Source organism: Equus przewalskii, chromosome 15 (genome assembly GCF_037783145.1).
Source record: "Equus przewalskii isolate Varuska chromosome 15, EquPr2, whole genome shotgun sequence".
Taxonomy (NCBI): domain Eukaryota; kingdom Metazoa; phylum Chordata; class Mammalia; order Perissodactyla; family Equidae; genus Equus; species Equus przewalskii.
In genome coordinates, this window is record NC_091845.1 from 65,198,795 (window position 1) to 65,209,049 (window position 10,255).

Genomic DNA, 10,255 nt, shown 5'->3' on the forward strand with positions numbered 1-10,255 from the left:
TTGATTTGATGCTATCTAATGGCCGCTTTAAAAGGATACGGGTATCTTACATCCATGAGAGGACAACGTCCGGCCACAATAAGGAAGATTAATCTATAGCCCAGTGGTTCTCAAAGTGCAGTCCCCGGACCAGCAGCAGTATCACTTGGGCTCATATTGCAAATGCAAATCCTCAAGCTTCACCCCAGACCCAGACCTGCTGAATCCCCGAATCAACCTGTGCTGTTGTTTTCTTTTATTTTCTTATAGCCATTTTCAGGAACCTTAATCACTTCAATGTCTTTAAGGCTTGTAACATGCCTTTACTGTTGCCAGCTTTTTCGAAATTTCTGCGAAAACACACTTCAGGTAAGCAGATTCATTATAATCCATGTTTTAATAAGTCCTCCAGATGATTTTGATACATACAAATTTTGAAAGTCACAGCTATGGACATTACTTAATGTCCATTAAAGTGGGCATTGTCAAAAGAACAGATGCCTTTTGTAAGTATGGTCATGAAGAAGCAAAAACACCCTGAGAGGCAGGAGCATCTCTGATACTCAGCTGGATAACTGTTCAGAAGATGAGATCTATCCCGGGCGTCTGACTGAACAACAGGAGAGTGAGAACATGATCTTATTTCATCTGTGGTTCTGGTATTCCACATATATTTATGCTGGAAAAATAAAAAGTAAAAAATATCTTGTGTACTATATACGTCTTGTAAACCCATCAGTTTAACTAGCATACCATCGTTATGTAAGTATTAGCCGAGGCCCAGAAACATGCTACCCTGTGCTTAGGTGAAAATAAATGATTTGCCATCACTGCCCCCTGTGGAAGAGGGTGCTGATGTTGATGAGCCATGTCGAAGGTCATTTGTTGGACCACTGCTTTTGGTGGTAGAGATTTGAGGGTAAAGATCAAAGGCCCTGGAGCTCAGAGACCCTGAAGCAGACTGGCCCCTCCTAGTCTTCCTTTCTTCTTATACACAGTTGACACGATGGAGGGTCATGGGCCACCTCCCATTTTGGAGGAGGCTTATTCCTGGTGAAGCCTGGACTTAGAGGATTCCACACATCTGCTGTGACCTTTAGGGAGGAATTCTCTTTCCTCCACTTCCTTAGTTGCGGTGTGTTTTGCTGGCAGGTGGGTAGTAATGGTGGATGTGACTGGGATGCAGGTGTGGGTCCAGGTGAAAGGCAGCAAGCAGGGCACGCACTGGGAGTCCTTTCCTTCCTAGCGGGGTTGCCAGATGTAGCAAAAACCAAACCAAACCAAACAAACAAAAAACCTCAATGACCAGTTAAATTTGAATTTCAGATAAACAGCAAATAATTTTTTTAGTATAACTAGGTCCTATGCAATATTTGGAATTGCTATATAAGCATATTGTTTACATTATTTCAATATAAAATTTTTAATATATATAATACTTAGTATATTTTACCATAATTAATATTTTATTATATGTTTATATGTCTTATCTCGCTAGATTGGATTTTTGAGGGGCATGGATTACACTCTACATCCCTAACATGCATTTAGAACTTACTTATACTAAAAGATTATATGTTTATCAAAAGTTTAAATTTAACCAGGTGCCCTATATTTTCTCTGGAAGCCCTAGAAGGTAAACTTCACTAGCTAAGAGACTCCATTCGAATTTGGGATAAAAGCCTTATGAGGAAAAGAAAGATTTGCCTGAATGTTCATCCTCCTTCAGGAACTTGGCCTGGTAACACAGACTGGCTATGAACTGGCGTGTTCAGTGTCCCTGCTCCCCATCCGTCCTGACACTATCTCAATATGACTCGCAAAGAGCAGCTATACCCCAGACCAGCTATCTATTTAAGTCATTTTTTTCTTGAATAATTTCCAAATTTTTCAAAGATGTTAGAGAGGGGTTGGGGGGAGTGCTTGGCTCTTTTGCATGACCCATGGCTAATTTCTTTTGAGAAGTATATTTTTCTGGTTCACTCACTGCAGAAAACACTATCAGGTTTCTTCTGCGTTGAATTTCCCAACAAAAGTAGCAGCAATCCTGATACATGGGTCCATCTCTAGGACTAGTAGGCAAATTCAGCCAAGAGCTCAGAAAAGCAGTTGTAATTTATTCTTGGTTTTCACCTTTCTGCCTCAATGGCAGTTTAGGGGACCAAAAAAAATTCTTTTTTCAGTAAGAGGAAAGGCCATTTTATATAAAAAATAAAAATCAAGTCTGAAGCTCATCAAAGAAGGTTAAAGGAATTTATTTCACGTTCTCCAGCTTGGCCTATTTGTCAGTCTGGGAGCACGTTCTACGCACAGGCTTTGTGTGCTGCTGGTTTTCAGCTGGGGAAGTTGTGTATGAGCTATTGCTCCTCTCCCAGGTGAGAACAGGTGTACACCACTTTAAATTTCCCGTGGATCTGCTTGCATCATTTGTTATATTATCCAACATAATGACATGAAATACGTAAATAATAAAATGCCAGTTGCCTGCTGAAAATTTAAAGTGGCAGATCCTCTTTCTCCCGTTGGAGAGGCTGCTATCTGTTGATGGAGCTTTCACCGCTGAAAAATGACGGCCAAGCTGACGGGAGCCACAGGGGAAAACTTATTCCTCTGGCTGATAAAGTGAATACAGAAAAGGAACAGCAGGACATCACCCCGTCTCCACTCTACACAGTTGCCGTATCTTCCTGCAGTTATCACACGCTTGACAAAACAGGTTAACTTTAAAGTATGCATTCAAATCATAAAACTATGAAGGGAGCGTGTGCCAAGGTCAAATGCTCTGCTCTAGAGGATAAAAGGGGTTGCAGGATTTTCCACTTTTTATATATATAAAAATATATGTATATATATACAGTCACTTCTTCTTGTCCTTTTGTCCACGTATCAACTTGATAGGTAAGTGTTTGTGTTGGGTAGGATCCATAGCACTGGGGAGAGATGCCAAACAGAACAGGTTGATTAAAGGCCTTCCCACGGTAGTGGAAACTCAAGGCAAAACCCTTCCACCCATTCCACAGACAGTTTGTCTTGCTACCTATGTTCTTTAAAATCCAAGGGTTTCCTCCTAAACTTGGGTAACGTTATCAGCAGATTTCCATGTGGAGCATAAGCAAAATGAACCCGAATTTTTTCTTCAGTTGGATTCAAAACAAATGCACTGAGAACCCATTCTGGAAGCTTCGTGTGAGGTGCAAGGAATAAAGACAGTTGCTGCCCCCAAGGGCCTTATGGTCTTCAGATCATTTTAATATGAATTCAGAGTTTCAAATCTATAATGTCACTTGCAATCAAAAGATGAAACATAAAGAAGCCTTCATGAAATTACAATTCTTTACCTCTAAATTCCTTTCTAAAAAGAACAAAGGTGTAATTTTCACCTAAGTGTTCTCTGCACCATTGGTGCCAAAGTGAGGACCAACTCACCAATGTCTGTAGGTGGGAATACGAGGGTGAGAGTTGTAAAGAATAAATAAGCACATGGGATATGAGAAGAAATAGCCCATTAACAAACTAACATTTGTCCTAACCAATATTGTTGGGCTTCTGGTTCTGAACCGACAAAGATGAGATACACAAAATATATTCTGGAGGCCCTACAGGAGACATAAACAGTGTGGTGAGGACTTAAGAGGGGATTTGGCTATGGAGCAGTGGCTGGTGTGCTGGGTAAGGAATGGATGCCAGCACTGTACGCAGCTACGAGACTTGCCAGCTCAAAGTATTATCTGCTTATGAATTAAGAATGCATTTTGATGGAGCTCTACTAATTTGCCTAAAGGAACGAGAGTGAGAGCTATAGGAATAGAAAAATCTCCCAGGCTGGTGAGACACTAATGACCTCAACTTCACGTAAGCTGTAGTTATGTATGTATGTGGGAGGAGGAAACAATATGTATTTATACTATATCGTTGCTGTTTTGGGCAATGTTCTGGATGGTGCACCATCTGAGTGTAACTATTCTGACTTAAAACTTGTCATTTGCAATGAAAGTGAAAATGAGTTTTTGAGATATTATTCAGAACTATCATGGTGTCTTATGTCTGTTTTTTCTTCAGATACTTTAGCATCCCTTCTATGCTTCCTCTGTACCCTTCCCTTCCCTCCACTTTCAACTTGCTTCGTCTTAGGCATGAGAGTGGAAATGTATTGCAAACTGGTGATAGCTTAAAAGTGTGAATCTGAATTAATGAAATGTAAATGGTATTTCCCCTAAAATTGAATAGTTACATAAAGGTCTATTATTAGTTACACGTGTACGTGTCTTAGCTCACTTATGTATGTTTCTGAGGGCATGGGTTTTATCTTATACGTCTACGAACCTTGAACACAATGGATGCTCCCTAAGCATTAATTGGATAAATGAAGAAATGAATAATTCCAGAAAAATGGGAGAGAATTATTCACAGACGTGTTGCAAAATGATGCATAAAACCATGTGTCTTCTATGAATTGGAGATAGAAAAGCTGCAGAACAGAAGTATCAAAATTTGTGTGCCCATGACAAATAGTGTTTTCTAATTCCAAACCTGCCCAATTAATCACTGTTTTATTGTAATAGATCTCAATCTTGCCACCAACATGGTACGACATCAACTCAAGTTTGTAGAATGAGCAGATCTTTTTCCTAAAGTCCTAGCTTCCCTTGATCTTTGTCTTTCCATTCAAAGAGTTCATATTCCACAGTCTAAGTAAAGATCTATAAAACTAGTTCTGATATGCTTGACTGGCAGAGGTCAGATAGCTAGGCCATGGTGTCCGCGATCAAGTGTTCCTAGGTTTGAATCTCAGCTCTACTATTGCTGGAAACTTGAGCTTGGTTCTCATTTCCCTTCTTAACAAATGAGGGAAAATAGTTGTGAGAATTAAGTCAGATCAATTCATATAAAGTGTATGGCACATAGTGAGACCTTGCGTATGATAAAGTCATAGAATGTGGGGAAGATGAGATCGCTTTTCCTGATTAAAGTTTGAAGTAAATTTTGAGTTAGGCCTTAAAAGATGAACAGAGGTTTGTTTTATTTTGTTTTGCTTTAGGCACAGAAAGAAGGCAATGAGACTCCAGGCAGAGGAAACACACAAAGGCACTGGCGTATGAAAATACGTGATATGTTCGGGGACCAGAAGACCATCCATCTACAGTCCATTGGGGGCCCCTAGAGCACAGTAAACAGTCCATGGGGGATGGACAGGAGGACATTCACAGCTACCAACTTGTTCATCACACAGGTGATGTTAGAACCTGTCTCTTGTCTCCCAGTGAATAAATTCTTTAATAAATACCAATCTTCATGAAATGAGAATTTAAATTTCTAGCAGTTTTCAGTATTTCCAAGGAAGTTTAAATGCAGTCTACGCAGATTGCTGGGTAGAGGATCTTTATTCAAGCCCCTGAAAGCCGAGAGCCTACCTGTTCTGGGTGAATATTGAAGCCTTCTCAGCATGTGTCGACAATGAGGGCAGATGTTGCTGCCAATATTTTTAGACGGAATTCAGAGACCTGCTAAGAATTCTGAGCAGCTGAGCATTTCACTCTGTGGATAGGCTATTAGTCATCCCACAGACATATCTTTAAATGCCCTAGTATGAAGTGTGCTCATCTAGATCATGCAATTCGAAATCAGCTGTTTGTGGATGGTTCTTAGTAATCGTGATTTAAAGAAGAGCAGAGGGGTCCATTTAGAGTGGACCAACGTATTTATAGACAGGAAGCCCAGAATTACTGTCGTGCTTTGGGAAAATTATGGTTCTACTTATAATGACTTCTTACTTTCCATTACATTCAGCTAAGGGGAAATAACAACTGTACTTTTGTAACTTGGTTTTTGCTTCGCTGTGTAGGAGGGTGACGGTCAGCATAAAATGTTCAACAGCATTTGGGGGTTAGCGTATAGTCAGTGTTCAATGGCATGTGATAGGCATCTTCTCAATAAATATTTGTTGAAACAATGAAATCAGCTGAACAATACTTTTAAATTGTGTTTCAGAATGTGTGGAGCATTGGTTAAAGCTGACACGTATGATCGTTATTATTATATGCACAAAAGAAGCAAGATATTTTCTAGAAAGATCCATGGGCAGGTGTCAGTTTACTGACTTGGCGTTAGTAATTTAACCTCTCTTATTTCCTCTTTAGAAAAATGAAGAGTTTGAACTCAGTGATAACTAAAGTCCCTGCCAGCTCCAAAACTCTATCATCCAAACTCTGCTTTGCTAATACGAGAAGACATCAAAGGGTCCCTTGTAACATTTGCCCAAAGTTGAACTATTTTGTTTGACATTTGAAGCATTGCAATTTGTCTTAAATCTCTTTACGAAAATCACATCTTCTGTAATGGTTTGCTGCCTTATTTGAATGTTTTTCTTTCACACAACCATTGCACTTTGTACGTGCCTTTCTTGGCCTGAGTCATTTTTGATTCTGGTCTCTCCCTCTCTACCTGGGCATCCTTAGAGGCAGGAACTGTGCCTTATTCATCTTTGTTAGGTCCTTTAAACACCGAACACCATGCCATGCCTAACAGAATCCCCTCTTTACAATCCCAGCGTTGTTTGTTTAACAGTGATCCTGGAATAATGGTTCCACCCTAATTTGTGGGTTTAATAAAATGCAGCTGCTGCAGCAGCCAACTCATTTCATCTCTCCCTCCCTCCCTGTGTTCTAGCCACGCGGCCGCCTTTTGATTCCTCAAAAATGCCCAGTTTGTTGTGGCTTCTGGGACTATGTCCATCCGGAATGCTTTTTCTTGAAGTTCTTCATTTGGTACCCAAGGCACCATCTCAGAGACGAATTTCCTCGCCACTCCCTCCACGTTACCCACTCAGCAAATATCGCCTCCTCCTTATACCACTACCTGAAATGATCAGAGACTTGAACTAGTTTTGTTTTTCTTTCCCACTAGAATATAAGATCTGCAGAAGCAAAGAGTTTGTCTGTCTTGCTTTCCCCTCTATTTCCAGCTGGGACAGTCTCAGCCTGAGGTAGGTGCTTGTTAAGTATTTGTGGAATAGCTTCACTGCCCTCTCCCTCCGTCCCCACTGCCGCCTCCCGATCATCTGCTGCCCCTTCCACCACTCTCTTCCCCTTTGTCCATGGCATCTTGGTCACTGTCTGTCACTCAGCACTTTCATGAAATTTCCTTTACCACGTTTTCTTTTTGCTCCCTTCAGCATTTTCAACCAGAAAATCCCTTATATCTGCCCCATTTTGTGACTAAAAATAGGAATGGCAATCTGTAACCAAGGAAAGATTTTATTTTGTCAGGGAACAGAGAAAAATTCTTTGAAATTTTAATGTGATGTTACTGCTAGACGTTACATGATTATAATAATGGGAATGCAGTTGAAGGCGTACCGGAAACTTGCCAGTTTGTGGAATAAGAGCGTGCTAATAATAATTGTTATTATAAGACTTCATTAGCACTGATACTATCTTGAGTTCTATATATAGAAGAAAGAAAAATAAATAGCTCATCATAAGGCAAGGCAAATAAACTAATATTTAAAAAATAACTATAATCTGATGACATAAGAGAATGTTTTGTGTGTATTATCAGAACAGCCTTTCGTTCAAGGAGAACCCTCACACAACACTCGCCTACGGAAAGGCCCATTAAACAACTTGCAGGCAGAAGAATAAGGGGAAGCAGCCAGCTTCAGACAGAATCCTGCTCTAGTCTCATCCCCTTTTCCTTGGGTTGCTGGGTTATCATCAGCCTGCATTCCAATTGACTTCCCACCCTTCCCCTACCCTGCTATGTGTCACAAAGGACTGAAACGTATGTTTCCCAGGTTCCCTTGCCAACTGGCTTTAGTCAGATTCCATTAATAGGAAGTCCTCGCAGGAAACTGGACGTGGAAGGAGGGGAAAACCCCGTGGATTTCTCCTCCTCTCCCTGCTTTGGGCTGTGCCTCCAGCAGGGGCTGCATGTCCTCTCTGGTCCAGCTCTTTGGAGGGAAGCCCTGGCACCTGGCTCTGATTATCCTACCTCTTCCATTTGTCCTTCTAGCCCTACAGATAAGAGCAGCTTTCTGCTGTTGTTAATATCTGGGCTGCCTTACCATCTCCTCTTTTCCCTTTTGTTCTTACAATATCTTTCTAATTATTTCCTAACATAAACTTCCCTCTATTGAAAGATGTGGAGTGAGTTCTCTTGTCCTGAGTAGATCCGGATTGTTGCAATAGCCTAGTAGTCATCATTTTGGGAATATTTTCTTTAAGTTTCCGAACACGTGGTCTTTAAAGAGGGCTTAAGAAAGAGAAAACTCATCCCCACCAACTTGGACCATATTCTTTTCAGGCAGTTTATGCTTAGTCTCTATTGAAAAAGAGTAATTGAAGTTTAAGAATGATGGATAATTCGCACATAATAATAATAAAAGCATGATTTAAATATAATAATGGGAACTTTAGTTTTTGAAAGACCCATTTAAGGATCCAATTAATAAAGGAACAAGGAAGGGCCATAAAAGGGTCTCAACACAAAGCGATTCACCCAAAGCACAAACAAAAATAGCTTCCTTAGAAACCAAGAATTTTTGTCTATTCACGGGACATGGACATCTCAAAACTCATTTTGCTGATCTTTGAGAACAAGCTAAATTCAAAGTCGAATGGCATTGAACAAAACATTTTTAGAGAGTTATATAACCCCAAACAATCTGTGGGGAAGATAAGAAACGAGGAATTCCAAATGTTTCGCTAATGACACAAGCTGGAAGAGTCCTTCATGATACCAAAAATAGGGCTGTGTGTTCACTAGTGGATACGAGCTACAATGGGGGGAGTGGGGGAGGGGGACAATATCATTGAAAACTTGGAAACAAATTAGACAACACATAATTTGAATAGTTTAATTTATTTGAATTGAATACCATAATACATAAACCTGCATCCCTCTCACGAAGATACAGTAGCCTGAAGAGTTTTGCTGTCACCTACTATGGTATTCTCTGATTTTCAGACTATGCTTTACAAAAGACATGACCAGAATGAATATGCCTTAAATGGAAGTTTCCATGAAAAAGAGTTTAACCTGTGAAACTTCACTTTGCAGATTTATTCTCCTTCTAGTCCTCCCCAGACAATGAACTCACTTTTTTTGTGACTTCTTTTCTTCCCTCATGTCCTATCATGTTCCTATGGTCTAAAAACTTGTCATTAAAAATGAACAGACACAAACATGTTCTGAGGAATATGTGATTGTTAACCACTCAAAATGCTGCCTATTATGAAAGTAGAAGTTAAAAACATGAAGTATTAAAAAGCCATTGATTTCAATTCTAGTTCCAACATTTATTTACTCTTTGAATGTGGTATTAGACAAATTACTTAACTACCATGCACCTCAATTGATTTCATGCTTAAAAGGAGGATAATACTAATAGCGGTGTATTCTCGGGTTTCTTAGTTGCATATAACAGAATCTACTTTGCCTATTTTAAGGTGAAATTGAATTTTTTAAGGATATTAAGCAGCTCATAGGAGCAATGAAGTAACAGGCTCATTTCTAAAGTTTCAGCAAAAATAAACAATGGCCTAAATCATGAGGAAAAATGGAGTGAATGAGGAAGCTACGCCTACAGCTGCCTCCTGAGCCCCAGTTGACAGAAACTCTTCTGAATTCACCACTGCCACTCATTTCCGATTCTACCACGCCAGAAAAACAAAGGCCCTTCCTCACTCATGCAGAGCCTCTTGCCTCAGGTCACTCAGTTCTGAATGAAGTTTTGCAAGGGTGGATCAGTTAGGTTGAATTTATGACACATAACCACCCTAGCTGCAAAGGAGCCTGGGGAGGTGAACGTTTGTGTACACCTTGGGAGAGTGGGACTCATGCAGGGTGTTATCAAAACAACAGATGTCCACTGCCAGTGTTATCAGACATAACTGGAGTAGGGAACTCTTGAGGTGATGCACAGAAGATGTTTACTAGGTTTTCAGCCCATAATACCCCTTTAAAAAAGGATGGATTTTATTAATAGTTGTTATATGAAGCTGGGTATGACCTGGATACACAAACTAAGCCCCAATTAATGGTTTGTCAGGAAAAATTAGCTCAACCACTAAGACTCTCATAGCACTAACCCGAATTTACTTTAAAAAGATCAAGAACAAGGCCTTAACCAGTGAGTATAGAGACCACAAGCCTAGATATGGGGTGAAGGACTTGGAAAGGAGGTGCAAGTCTTCTATCGATTCATGTGAATAGACACAAGGGGTTCCTGGGAAGCAGAAATTTGATTGAACAGACATGAGAGAAATCGGGAGAGATT

General features: G+C 40.1%; 1 non-coding gene across 1 annotated transcript; it reads right to left on the reverse strand.

Annotated features, from left to right (window-relative positions):
• Positions 1-241: 241 nt before the first annotated feature.
• Positions 242-366, reverse strand: LOC139076290 (small nucleolar RNA SNORA33). Its single transcript, XR_011527701.1, has one exon. It is a non-coding gene; the product is annotated as a small nucleolar RNA SNORA33 (small nucleolar RNA).
• Between the last annotated feature and the right edge of the window lie 9,889 nt (positions 367-10,255).